Genomic DNA, 14,494 nt, shown 5'->3' on the forward strand with positions numbered 1-14,494 from the left:
TTACCACCAAATTCTTAAACAATATCAAGTTTTTCGGTATTCCAAACCACAAGTTGAGATTTAAAGTTGGATGTCGAGTTATGTTGATGAGGAACATTGACCAAGCAACTGAATTGTGCAATGTGACTAGGTTGATTGTAGACAATCTTAGGAAGAACTTTATCGGTGTAACTGTTATTACCAAAAAAATGCTGGTGAAAAATTAATTATTCCAATACTGAACTTACGTTCCGGGTGATCTTGAACTGCCTTTCAAATTTACTACGAGACAGTTCCCGTTGGCTGTGTGTTTTGCAATGACAATAAATAAAAGTCAGGGTTAGTCATTGTCTCATGTTGAAATCTATCTTTCCAAACCGGTTTTTACTCATGGACAGTTGTATGTCCCTGTGTCGAGAGTCACTTCCAAAAAGGGATTGAAAATGCTTATACTGGATGAAGAAAATCGCGTGTGTACTGAGAACACTAATGTTGTGTACCGTGATGTTTTTCGGAATGTTTAACCGGTCGTTCTTGATGACGCAGGTGGGTATGCGTTTTTTTTCTCTCTTTTAAACTTCGTTGTAATATATATTTTTTATTTGGATATGAATTGGTTGTTTCTACTTGCAACCATTCTAATAGTTGCGTAAAGAAAGAGTAATGGATTGGTCATGTAGATAAACTACAATTCTGGAACTAACAATTAAGATCACACTTCTTATTTCATTGTATAAAATCCAATGACATTTATTGTTGTGCAAAGAACAGGTCGAGTGATCAATTTGTTATAGGGACTAATATGTTATATGGAGTAATATTTTTGATCCTTTTTGCAATATTTTTGGTCTCATGTACCTTCAGGTGTTGATTTTCTGCTTTAGGTGAGGTGATATCATTCAGATGTACACAGGCTGACGTTAATGGAATTTCTATGGCATTTAAATATCATTGACCAATTGCAATAGGTGCAATGCATTCTCTTCAACTCCAAAATTTGCCTGATACATTAAGGTGTTTATCTACTGAGACTTCGGTTTTTCTATTATCTGGTAGAGCAACTTCAATATTCTCATACTCAGTTTAATTTTATTTATAATGTCAGTATCCTTCTGATCATTCTCATTTTTTCTAATGTAAGCCGTACTCTTTCAGTGACCATATTATCAACTATATGCTCTGCTTCATTTTTTATTTAATCTGCTATATATCCGTCTTTTTTTCCTTTGTTCTTTGGAGATCCTATGTCTATGTGCATGCACATGACAATTTTGTAGTCCTTTTTCAAGCCTTTTCTGTTGTGTTTTTATAATATGCTTAGTTAAAAAATGAGATAGATAGTTGTTGTCTTTGTCGTTGTTTGTTATACTTATTTGTTACACGATTGAATAATTACAAATTCGTGTTGGATGTTAAGATGAATCAAGTGTATGCACGATATTAACTTTGTATATATAAGGGTATCTGCTATAGAAATCATGGAATTTGAAAAAAACTATATATAAGGGCATCTGGTAGAGACGATTCGTTGGGTAGGGACAATTAATTGTATATGTAGCGGTAGGCCTCGAGACTCCAACACCCCCAGTTATATGCAGAACATAAAAAAAAAAGACTCATGTCTCTGTAATAAATTTTAGCCATCCATATAAAATATTCCGGCATTAAATACTAATATTTCGACGTTACATCCGTTAAATCATTCATGTTTAACGATACGAAAATCCAAATAACTATATACACGTTGATATTTGTATATATAAGCAATCGAAAATACGATAACAATGCGTTCTATTTATATATTATGTATAAAATAATGAATTTGCTATTTAATTAGATTTTATATAAAAAAAATAGTCGTAATTCTAGCCCGTGCTTGGCACGGGTTTCCAAGGTAGTTCTACATAATTGCATCCAAACATAAATCATTTTGTTTAATCAATTCTACATAATTGTATCCAAACATAAATCAATTCTCTCAGAATCAATTCTGTCAGAATCAATTCTATCAGAATCAATTATATTCAAAGCTGAACCAAACGGGCATCATTCACTGATTCTTTCTCTGCATTCCTCTCTTAATTCCGATATCACGTGCCTCTCCTTTGTGTACACTCATTCATGATGGTGGGGCTTTGATTTACAAAATTTCGTCTGGTAAATTTTCTTCTTCCACCTTTATGATGTTGTGTCAATCGGAGGATTCGTAGCATTAATCTGATCATTATTATTCCAATACAAATTTAAGTTTTTCAGTTTCTTCTTCAGAACAGGTTGATTTGCTTTGAGATATTGGTGAGGATTATGTCGATGAGTCCGAGAAGGTAGAGACCCATGCCGACGCCGCCGCAACCGCATCTGAGTTCGATGGCGCGTTTGGATTGGAAGTTGACGAGGTGAGTGTAGGGGTTGGTGGTGTTGGGTGGAGTGTGGATCCAGTGGTCGATGAATTTGACGAGGACGAGGGAGCAAGGCCAAACGGAGGTTCCGACTTGCATGGAGAGGTTGTTTTGGTGTAGAGAGAGTGTGCTTCCGGCACGGGAAGTTCGATTATCGGTGAGTCTGTGAACTGAAAGTTGAAACGGAAAGCGCAAGTAATGTTTGACTTTTGTTGTGTCAAGAACTTTTGATAATTGCTTTTAGGGGAAATTTCTTCTTCTGGTAAAATTTCTTCTTCCACCTCTATTTGTTCCTTTCTTATCTAATTTTCTATCGAAGAAAATAGAATAGTTGGATTTCTTCTTCTAAAGTTTGTGTTCTTATTGTTGAGTTTTCCATTAGATTGTTGGCTGATACAAGAGATTTGATAATTCGCAAATGCTTATTGTGTACAATTGCAAGCCTTAAATTTGATTGTGTGGCTTTGGATATACACTTTTGTTGGAGCAAAGAGATCAAACATTGCTGAGTTTGAAACCTGCTGGTGGGGTAGATAACAGGCTTCTCTGTTGCAAAATATGGTCTAAGATAGGTACTTAAAGATAATGATTTGGAAGGTAAAATTATTAGTAGTTTCTATGTGATTTTTGCATGACATGATCGCTATTGAAATTTTTAGCACAATTATTCTCTTATGAGTCATCATCTGAATAAGTTATTTGGATTTTTAGCATATAGGACAGTACACTAGCAAGTTTATATTCATTATTAACTCTGTGATCATTAGATTTATTTCGTATTGTTAATAACTTTTGCTTTGTTATGTTGATAAAGTGACTAGAATTTACTCTTTTGACTGATTCTTTACCTATAATTTTTATTCTTATACTCCATGAGAAATGGAGTATACTTTTGTTGTCAAGTCTGTGAAGGATAATGTCTGCTTCTTATAAGCATGATATGTAGTTGTTCCACATCCATTGAATGGATCACAAACATATTTATTTTGCTTTCCTTTCACTAATGTTTTATTCATACCATTCATTCTCTCATTTGCACTGAATACTAATCTTAACACCCTTTCCCTGCATAATGAGAGGAAAGTGTTTTCTTTGCCAATAACTTTCAGAGGCTAGGCTATTCTTTCTTTGTGAATTACTAATCACTACTAAAATGGTGTCTTTTTAGAGTTCTTTAAGAGTTTAGATAAAAAAATAGTGTCTTTTTAGAGGTTTAGAAATGAATTTCAAACACATGGACATGTGTTCTAATAATAACCTTTATTATTAATACTAATGTTCATGCTAAATCCATTTGTTTGTCAATTTGGTGACTTTCTATGTGTAAAAGTAATTGCCTATGAGGTAGATACTGCTAGCTAAAACTGACAGAACATTTATTAAGACAATAATAAAGTTGTCTTTCCCCTCTTTTTCTTCTTATTCTTGGATATGCATATCTCATGTTCTTTGATATGCATGCAGCAATACATAGTGCTCCACAAATCACCTTTTTTTATAAGAGTATGGGAAGCCCACTAATTTATTGCATGCACCTACTATTGTTTTTGAACATGTCATTTATTAGTATTCTTTGTATATAGATTCTTTCACGTTTTTTTAGTAGAGTATGGGAAGCCCACTAATTTATTGCATGAACCTACTATTGTTTTTGAAAATGTCATTTTTCTTGAACATGAATCATAAAAAAATATACCAAATGTCATTTTTCAGTGGCTTCTGAATTCACTTGGATTAGTTTTTGTGGTAATACCTGCAGAAGGATCTTACCATCAGATTTCATGCATAATTACCAAAAAGTAAGTTAGTCTACATAATGTTGTTGAAGTTAAGCTTTAGCTTTTATGCATTTTTTCTTTGTTTTTTTCTATGACATTGGAAGGCGCCAATGTTACTCTTTTTATGTTCTGTTTCTATTCATTGCTTTAATTCTTTCAAAGTTTCCTCTTCTTTGATCTATTGAGATTTATTACATTTCACTTATGAGATTTTTTTTCTTACTATTAGTTTACATTTGAATTAAAAATAGGTGATTTGATCACAGTTGTATAAGTATGCTGCACCACGGATGCAAACAAAGTCACTATTAGGTCCAATGAGCATGACAAGGAGAACAACATCACTTAAAACATAGTTATGCAGGTTCTGTCATGGAGTGGTCTTGCTGCTGTAGTTTTTTTTTTTCTTCCAGTTCAGCGGTGGTGTTTGGAGGCCGGCTAACATGACTCTTTCTGGTATTAAAATCAGTCTTTAGTCTTTAGGTTTGGTCTCCTCTTGAGCCTTTTTTGTTTTTGTTTTTGCTGCTGCTTTTTTGTTTACATTGCAGCCTCTGTAGCCGTTGTTTTATAGAAAGGCTAAGTTTGTATATGTGCTTTAGTAAATTCAAGCTGAAAATTTGACTGTTTTCATGAGAGGAAATAAATAAATATGAGAAGGGCATTAAATTGTGTACATTAGAGTATGGTGAAGATTTAAGGCTAAATTTGTATGTGGTTTATTTGTGATTTATTAAGTTTGTATGCTTTCATCTCTCATGGTTTAATTCTTCATGATGGCAAGTGCATATGTAATGGAAAGGATCTGAATATGTATGCAATACTGCTATATGATTCAAATTTAAAGATATTAGATGCTAGAAACACACGTCATATTATTCAAATTTCTCTGTTCTTTTGTTTAAAGTTTAAAATATAGTTATTTATCTTTGAACTTAATATAAAATTACCAAATTCATGTGTGCTTTCGTGTATGATTTCTAAAGCTGAATCGCCTATGCATTATATATAACAACGAGTATTTCTATGCCCTAATCATCTAGCATGTGATGTTGTTTTTACATATCTCAAGGAAAGTACTGCCATGAGTTACCATGTTATGCTTTATGTTTGATTTCATTGGTCTTTTGTATATCTTTAATTTTTTTTGTTGTTGTTATTCTTAGTTTATAAGGGTATTTGATATGCATGCAGCAATACATAGTGCTCCACAAATCACGTTTTTTTATAAGAGTATGGGAAGCCCACTAATTTATTGCATGCACCTACTATAATATTATTATTTTTTTTAAATAGAGTTGGTTGCACTGTATATATCAGGCATACAAAGAGGCGTGGAACTGCACAACCTTAAAAACACATCTGAAAACATAAAAGCATGTCCATCAAACACATCTGATTTGTTTCAAAGGGAACCTTCTGCCATTCACTACTGCAGTTCAAATTCTAGCAAATGGATTCCAACAAGAGGCGCAAAGTTCATCAGCCAAGGTTGCCATTTGCTGATATTGCAAATGATATGAAGAGAACATGTTCACGCAACTTCTATTACATTGTGGGTTTTTAAGTTTATTTTAAGGTGTCCTTTTTTATACTTATTTGTTTATCAATCAATGTAGTTGCTTCATCATCAGGCTGCTCCCAAAAGTCAGGTATCAAGCCTTCAAGACTTACACCAATCGCACCAGGCAGATACGTCCTGAGACACGTACTAGAGTTGAACCATAGGATTCTCACTACATGTTCATATATTTTTAAATTAAGTACCTGAAGGCAGAAGGTATGTTCAACTGTATTGTTGAGGTTTCATTTCAATAGTGTTCTGATTGTTCTTACACACAATATGATATCTGAACGTGTATGCTTTTTTTTATTATTATTATTTTTAGGTTCATTGGAAGGCATTTCTGTATACATTATCGATGTTGGCAAGGATTATATTAAGAAGATGCACTATTTTATTCTTGCTGCATTTCATTTGTATGTACCAATTGAGAATGCTGATAACTACTATTGCTTAAACCATCTTCAATTTTTGTTCAATGTTTTTGTGGCTGATATGTAGCTACTGAGAATGCTAATGGTTATTTTTTTTGAGAGGAATGCTAATGGTTAACTATTATTGCTTACTCCGTCTTAAAAATTTAGGTTTAATGTTTTTTGTACATGACATTACGTATATGTCCTTAGCGTATAATAGATTAGACTTAATTCATTCTTAGAGTATACAACTTCAATTACGTATATTACATATATATATATATATATATATATATTCAATTATATTGGTAAACGTATATGGCCCGTGCGGCAGCACGGGTAGAAGATCTAGTTTAACTTCTAACATCAGTTTTACACTAGGTCACTTACCTACAAAATTGATTTCAACTGTCATAAGTTTACATCAGTGTTGCGCCTAAACCAATTTAAAAAGTACCTCTTATTTAAGTTTTATCTATACATCCTACGTCGAAATTGGTACCAAGTTTTGTAATGTCTAATTATATAAAACAATACTAATTTAAATAAAATTTTATATAATAATGTATTTGACAATATGTGTTGCACGGGTACGGGTGCGAGTACAGAATACGACATTTCTCAAAAAACAAAGGTACAGGTACGTTAGGATAAAAAAAAAAAAATTAAAATAGCATAGCATGAGGAAATTATATTGCTCAACCGGCGGATTCAAACTTGTAGTTCCAGTAGGAAAAGGAACTTGTACTGGATTTGCTTTTTCATTAGCAATTCTGTCAAGTTCTTTCATCTCAGCAAGATATTCATTCTTTTCTCGGAGCAAATGACATCTTATTCTAAAATAAGAACCCTTGTATGATATATTGCAATAGTTGCAGTTCCACGTTGCATTATTTCCATTTCCTTCACATTTAATTTTAAATGAAAAACCTCATTTTGTCAAGAAAAAAACGGTTATGCGTACCCTGAGAGTACCACTGCCGTACCATAACCGTACCAAGGTTTAAAAACAAAACAAAAAATTGGTACATCATGGGTGCGTACAGTACGAGTACCATACGAGTACCAGTACCTGCGGAGTACCCGATACGGGTACGTTTTGCAAATTGGAGTACCCATGCTTCATAGTTGACAATAAAACAAACTTTTGATGTATCTGTTTGTAGTTTCTTTCTACCAATGTCCACAAGCACATTGAGAATCAGATCATCAAAATTAATGGTAAATTTCAGTTATGAACTTTCAAAAATAAAGAAAAATATAGTATATATTTGCAGTTGATAATATCCAACATATTTACATTCTTCTTATTTTTAAAAATAAAAAATATAAGCAATTCTATTGATACTTCCAACGAATTGATTCTATTGAACTGATGAATGGCTATCAGTTCAATTAATTGGTTAAATCTAGTATTTTTTTTTTGGGTACAAATTAAATCTAGTATTTAAACTTGACCAAAAAAAAAAAAACTAGTATTTAAAACATTGTTCCAAACCACTTGCCCCATAAACTAAATTTGGTTATGCAATTGTTAGAATTTATTTTGAGTAAAGTAATATTTTTTTTTTTGTTGAAAAAATTACTTTACAAATTAATTCTAAAGTTGAATGAAGAGTTACCTTTAATTTAAAAGAAATTAAGAAAATAAATTGAGCCAATGAATGAAAGTTATTTTGCGTAGAAAACCGAGTAAACGTTTTAGAAATTGAGTCTTGCGGTGCTCTTGTTTGGTAGTAGCTAGGGGATGTCTTCTTCAACCGTATGGAGCACTCCACTGGAAATATTTTTTGTGGTTGCAATTTTAGTGATACGATAATTAATTCATTAGCATCCATAGAAATATTTTGGGTATATTAGAAGACTTGACTTTAGCCAAATGAGCCAAGTCTATGAAGAAAAATGATATTGGAACACATATATGTGACATCAAACAAGAGACGTCTACACACGTCCTTTTTATTTTATTTTAAATTTTAAAAAGAACTTTTTTTAAAATGGAGGAGAATTATTGTAACACAAAAATTAAGTTGTGATATTAGAGCCCGTTTGTTACGGATTAAAATAAAAGTGATTTTGACATAAAATAATTTAGAGATTATATTTTAGAGATTTTGTGAAAAATCAGAATCTATTTTATGTTTGTTTACCGTAACAAAAATCACTTTTTTTAAACAAATAATCTAGTTTGTTTGGATACAACTATATAAAAGGGATTTTTTTGTTACAAAATTAGTTCAATCTTTTAAATCATATTTTCTCTCTCTAAAAAAAATTTATTTTTTGAGAAGCTGCTCTTAACAGCTTCTCATTTGAAGTTTTTTTTAGATTATGATTTTTTTTAAAAATCTGTAACAAACGGATGCAAAACTCTTAAAAGTGATTATTTGTTTAAAAAAAATGATTATTTTCTTAAAAAAACTATAACAAACGGGCTCTTAATCAATCTCGTAATATTAGCTAGGGGATGTTTTCTTCGACCGGATGGAGCACTCCTGTGAAAATATTTTTTGTGGTTGCAATTTTAAGTTATGTTTGGATTGATAGGATGGGGTGGGATGAGATGGAATAAAATGGTAAGTAATTAAATTCTATTGTTTGGATTTGCATAAAATGAATGGAATGGAATGGAACACAATGGAACACATTCCATTACATTCCATCTAATCCTTCAATTTTCTTTCTCCTAATTTCGGGTGTATGCAATGGAATGAAGATTTATATCTTAAAAATTACATTTTTACCTGTGAGTGTTTCTTGGCCTATGATAGATGCAAATATAGGAAACAGTAGTATCAGTGGAAATGTTTCTTCCTTTTCCAACCTTTCCTGTTTATAGTATTAAAAAAACATTTTCAAGTATAGATTTTGGCAAAGATCGCTAGTACACAAGTTTTTCTGCTCATATGTTTAATTTTGAAGAAGATAAGATTTCAGTAAAACTAGATTTTACATAATAATAGTTTTTTAAATTAAGGGTAAAAATGAAATAAAAAAGTTATAATTTGTTCCGTTCCATCCATTTTCCAAACAATGAAGTGGAAACATTAATCTGTCATGTCATAAAATATCCAAATAATAGAACCATTCCACACCGTTGAATTTCATTCCCCTCCGATCCGTTATTTTCCATCAATCTAAATACGATAATTGATAAAAACATTAATTTATTATCATCCATAGAAATGTTTCATGTTTGGTGTATATTACAAGACTTGACTTTAACCAAATGATATTGGAACACATATATATTTTTTTGGTTAGAGTATTGGAACATATATATGTGACATCAAACAAGAGACATCTACAGAAGTCCCTTTTTTTAAAAAAAAAAATAACTTTTTTTAATATGGAGGAGAATTATTGTAACACAAAAATTAAGTTGTGATATTAATCAATTTTGCAACTTCGTTAACCACAAAAATGTATGTTATTAACCATTTTTAACATGCATTTCATTAACACTTTAATTACTTTATTAAACACAAAAATGCAAGTCATTAATCACTTATTTAACATAGTTTCTTTCTCTAAAAAAAAAAATTTCAAAATAATGATAGTACATTCCCTAAAAAAAACAATGATAGTACATTGATTTATGTAAAATAAGTTTTTAATATCTTTCACTTTTGTGCTTAATGAGGTAGTTAGAATTATTAATGAAATATATATTAAAAAAATGGTTAAGACATTGAGATATAAGCCATCTGATTTTTCCAAAAAATGACAAAACCTTTTTTATTTTCCTTGAAATATTGTGTAACCCGTTTTCACTATTTTGAAGCATCAAATATATAATCATCATATATACAATAAATGAGATTATCAAAGAATAAGATAGTTGTACATTTATGAATACACAAAGTTTAGGCAAAGTATTAAGGTATTACATTTAAAGAAAGAGATACTATCATGTAAAAATTTGGGAAATGAGAAAAGAGATTAAAATTAGAGCATTTCTTATTGTAAAAAGAACTTTTTATTTCTTTATTTCTAATTAAATCTCTATTGTATGGCTGTACCAAAAAAAAAAAAAATCTCTATTGTATGGTTTGGATTAGGTTGAAGGAATTTCAAATTATTGAAACTGCAACCCAATCCGAGGGACGTGGGTTAACTAAAATAAATACCAAGTTTATATGACTATCCAACCCAACCCACTATTTATGGACCAGGTTGGTTGGGTCGAGCAGTTTAACAATTTCACCTAAACCATATGCAACCTTAAACGAGTCTTCCAGATGTTGCGTGGTTAGTTCAACAAGAAGGGAAAGTCACAACGAAAACATGGGTGGTAAAAGGAAATTTCATTAATGTTCATAAGAAGATAGCATCAAGGACGACTATCTGGCCGACTTTTTACAACAAAAGGAAAAAAATGGAGATCGGCTAAATATCATTCTAAAAAAATCCCACAAAGAGGAATATCTTCTGATGGCACCATCCTTCCACAAAAGGTCAGATGGGATGAGAGGTTAGAGTTAGAGGTTGGTGTTTTCTCACAAGAGGTATCTCAGCAAGATTTTCCCAAGTCCGGATTGAGTCATCCTTCTAGAAACACTTTATACTCTACATGAGAGGGCTCTCGTTCTTAACCTAGAGAAGGAAAGAAAAATATTGTTAGTCAAGAAGGATAATATACGAGAAAGACTGACTGGAATAACAATTTTAGCTCGATTTTGGTAAAATGAAACAACATTCTTGCTTCACAACGAAGCGACAGAAATAACACACGACCTAATGGAAAATAACTTCCAATAGTAGGAGGTTTGTCAATCTTGATACAAAGCTTAAAGTGAGAAAGAGGAGCAAGACATAAGTTCAAACCAGAGGAAATAAAGGTACCAATCACGCGCGTTGAGTCAGCGACTGATTTATGTACGTTGGTCAAGCTTATAATTCTTCAAGGAAGAAAAGGCAAATGAAAGATGTGGTTGGGAAGATAAACCAGCAAATTTAAAGATCAAATGATGATGAGAATTATTTGAATGATGCATGGTTACATAAGAAAAGGCAAATGGTTATTTTAATCACTATTCCATTCCACTCCATTGAATTTCATTCCCCTCCGCTCCGTTATTTTCCATCAATCTAAATACGATAATTGATAAAAACATTAATTTATTATCATCCATAGAAATGTTTCATGTTTGGTGTATATTACAAGACTTTACTTTAACCAAATGATATTGGAACACATATATGTTTTTTGGTTACAGTATTTGAACATATATATGTGACATCAAACAAGAGACATCTACAGAAGGGAAAATACTTGGGTGACATAATGTCACCGTGACATTAAATCTGAGCCACACAAATGTACTCATGGATGTGTTGTGTGGCCCAGATGCAAATGGCAATGTGTGTTGTGTGGCCCAGATTTAATGTCACGGTGACATTATGTCGCTCAAGTGCTGTCCTACAAAAGTCCTTTTTTTTTTTTTTTACTTTTGTTTTTTAAAATAACTTTTTTTAATATGGAGGAGAATTATTGTAACACACAAATTAAGTTGTGATATTAATCAATTTTGCAACTTCGTTAACCACAAAAATGTATGTTATTAACCATTTTTAACATGCATTTCATTAACACTTTATTTTTTAATATGGAGGAGAATTATTGTAACACAAAAATTAAGTTGTGATATTAATCAATTTTGCAACTTCGTTAACCACAAAAATGTATGTTATTAACCATTTTTAACATGCATTTCATTAACACTTTAATTACTTTATTAAACACAAAATGCAAGTCATTAATCACTTATTTAACATAGTTTCTTTCTCTAAAAAAAAAATAGTTTCAAAACAATGATAGTACATTCCCTAAAAAAACAATGATAGTACATTGATTTATGTAAAATAAGTTTTTAATATCTTTCACTTTTGTGCTTAATGAGGTAGTTAGAATTGTTAATGAAATATTAAAAAAATGGTTAAGAACATTGAGATATAAGCAATCAGATTTTTCCAAAAAATGACAAAACCTTTTTTATTTCCCTTGAAATATTGTGTAACCCGTTTTCCCTATTTTGAAGCATCAAATATATAATCATCATATATACAAGAATATCAAAGAATAATTATTCAAAAAAAAGAATATCAAAGAATAAGATAGTTGTACATTTATGAATACACAAAGTTTAGGCAAAATATTAAGGTATTACATTTAAAGAAAGAAATACTATCATGTTCAGCAGCGAAGCTAGTGAAATTTTTACGAGGGAGCCATATACAAAAAAAAAAAATTAGGCAAAGAAATTTTTTATATTTTAAAATATTATATATTAAATTTAAAGGTTAAATATGTTTAATCTCTATAAAATTAGGCTTCGAGAAGTCAAATATTTGCTAAATAGATTAACAATTTTTTTTTCAACATAGACAAATAAGCTATTTGCATTAAACTATCCTCTATTATGTTTCACTATTGATAACTTTTATTGCTAAAAATGTTTTCTCTATTGTTGTTGTGGAGACCGAAATGACAAAATAAGAAAAAATAAGTTTATTAATCAAGTAATAATTTTTTTAGCCTTTTAATTTATGCAAATGAATTTATTTGAGGTAGATAAAAATATATTATTGGGGTAGCTTGCCATATTAATATACCTAGTAATTCAATAGAAATATAAATTTTGGGGTAGCCAAAGCAACCCCACTCTATCAAAGGGATTCTCCCCTGATCATGTTTATGAATATGTGTGGTTGTGGCCGGAAATAAGAATTTGGGAAATGAGAAAAGAGATTAAAATTAGAGCATTTCTTATTGTAAAAAGAACTTTTTATTTCTTTATTTCTAATTAAATCTCTATCGTATGGTTTGGATTAGGTTGAAGGAATTTCAAATTATTGAAACTGCAACCCAATCATAGGGATGTGGGTTAACTAAAATAAATACCAAGTTTATATGACTATCCAACCCAACCCGCTATTTATGGACCGGGTTGGTTGGGTCGAGCAATTTAACAATTTCACCTAAACCATACGCACCCTTAAACGAGTCTTCCAGATGTTGCGTGGTTAGTTCAACAAGAAGGAAAAGTCATAACGAAAACATGGATAGTAAAAGGAAATTTCATTATTGTTCATAAAAAGATAGCCTCAAGGACGACTATTTGGCCGATTTTTTACAACAAAAGGAAAAAAATGGAGATCGGCTAAATATCATTCTCAAAAAATCCCGCAAAGAGGAATATCTTCTGATGGCACCATCCTTCCACAGATGGTCAGATGGGATGAGAGGTTAGAGTTAGAGGTTGGTGTTTTCTCACAAGAGGTATCTCAGCAAGATTTTCCCAAGTCCGGATTGAGTCATCCTTCTAGAAACACTTTATACTCTACATGAGAGGGCTCTCGTTCTTAACCTAGAGAAGGAAAGCAAAATATTGTTTGTCAAGAAGGATAATATACGAGAAAGACTGATTGGAATAACAATTTTAGCTCGATTTTGGTAAAATGAAACAACATTCTTGCTTCACAACGAAGCGACTGAGATAACACATGACCTAACGGAAAATAACTTCCAATAGTAGGAGGTTTGTCAATCTTGATACAAAACTTAAAGTGAGAAAGAGGAGAAAGACATAAGTTCAAACCAGTGGCGGAGCCCTTCATGGGCTGAGGTGGGCCACGACACATCCGGAAAAATTAAAAAATCAACGATTATAGGTCTATTTTGCAAGATTTTATACAATTTTTTTGTCGGTTTTAGGTTTTGGTTGATCCAAATTCCCGCAAAGTGATGTAGTGGCTCACCCAAAAATTTAAATAATTCAATTATAAGTCTATTTTGCGAGATTTTATACAATTTTATATCGGTTTTAGGTTTCGGTTGATCCAAATTCCCGCAAAGTGATGTAGTGGCCCACCCAAAAAATTTAAATAATTCAATTATAGGTCTATTTTGCGAGGCTTTAAATAATTTTTCAAGGGTTAGTTTTAATGGCCCACCCTAACTTTTTTTCCTAGCTCCACCACTGGTTCAAACTAGAGGAAATAAAGGTACCAATCATGCGCGTTGAGTCAACGACTAATTTATGTACGTTGGTCAAGCTTATAATTCTTCAAGGAAGAAAAGGTGTAACACCCATACTAGACGTATCTAGAAAGCCTAGCATGTGCGTTAATTTTGATACTGGATACATTAAAATATACAACATAAAATACATACGAATGAATATTTATACAACAAATTGCGTTCATACATAAACCACATAACCGTCTCAACCATACATATATAATTTCATCCTTGAAATCCAAAGCATCCCGCAGCGATACGAACGCACACTTGCTGAAACAACCATCCAACTTCAAGCTTGCATATCATCCTGCTTATCTGAAACAAATAAGGATTGG

General features: G+C 31.5%; 1 long non-coding RNA gene across 4 annotated transcripts; it reads left to right on the plus strand.

Moving 5' to 3' along the window:
* The first annotated feature begins 2,025 nt into the window (after nt 1–2,025).
* Nucleotides 2,026–6,282, plus strand: LOC146924467 (uncharacterized). Of its 4 annotated transcripts, none has more exons than XR_015010179.1 (4): nt 2,026–2,640; nt 2,761–4,612; nt 5,474–5,933; nt 6,043–6,282. It is a non-coding gene; the product is annotated as an uncharacterized LOC146924467 (long non-coding RNA). The 4 variants fall into 4 exon arrangements; XR_015010181.1 differs by having other exon boundaries at nt 2,026–2,136; nt 2,236–4,612; XR_015010180.1 differs by having other exon boundaries at nt 2,026–2,136; nt 2,248–4,612.
* Nucleotides 6,283–14,494: the final 8,212 nt, after the last annotated feature.

The sequence above is a fragment of the Medicago sativa genome, chromosome 5, assembly GCF_051527215.1.
Source record: "Medicago sativa cultivar Bolivia chromosome 5, Bolivia_mono, whole genome shotgun sequence".
NCBI lineage: Eukaryota > Viridiplantae > Streptophyta > Magnoliopsida > Fabales > Fabaceae > Medicago > Medicago sativa.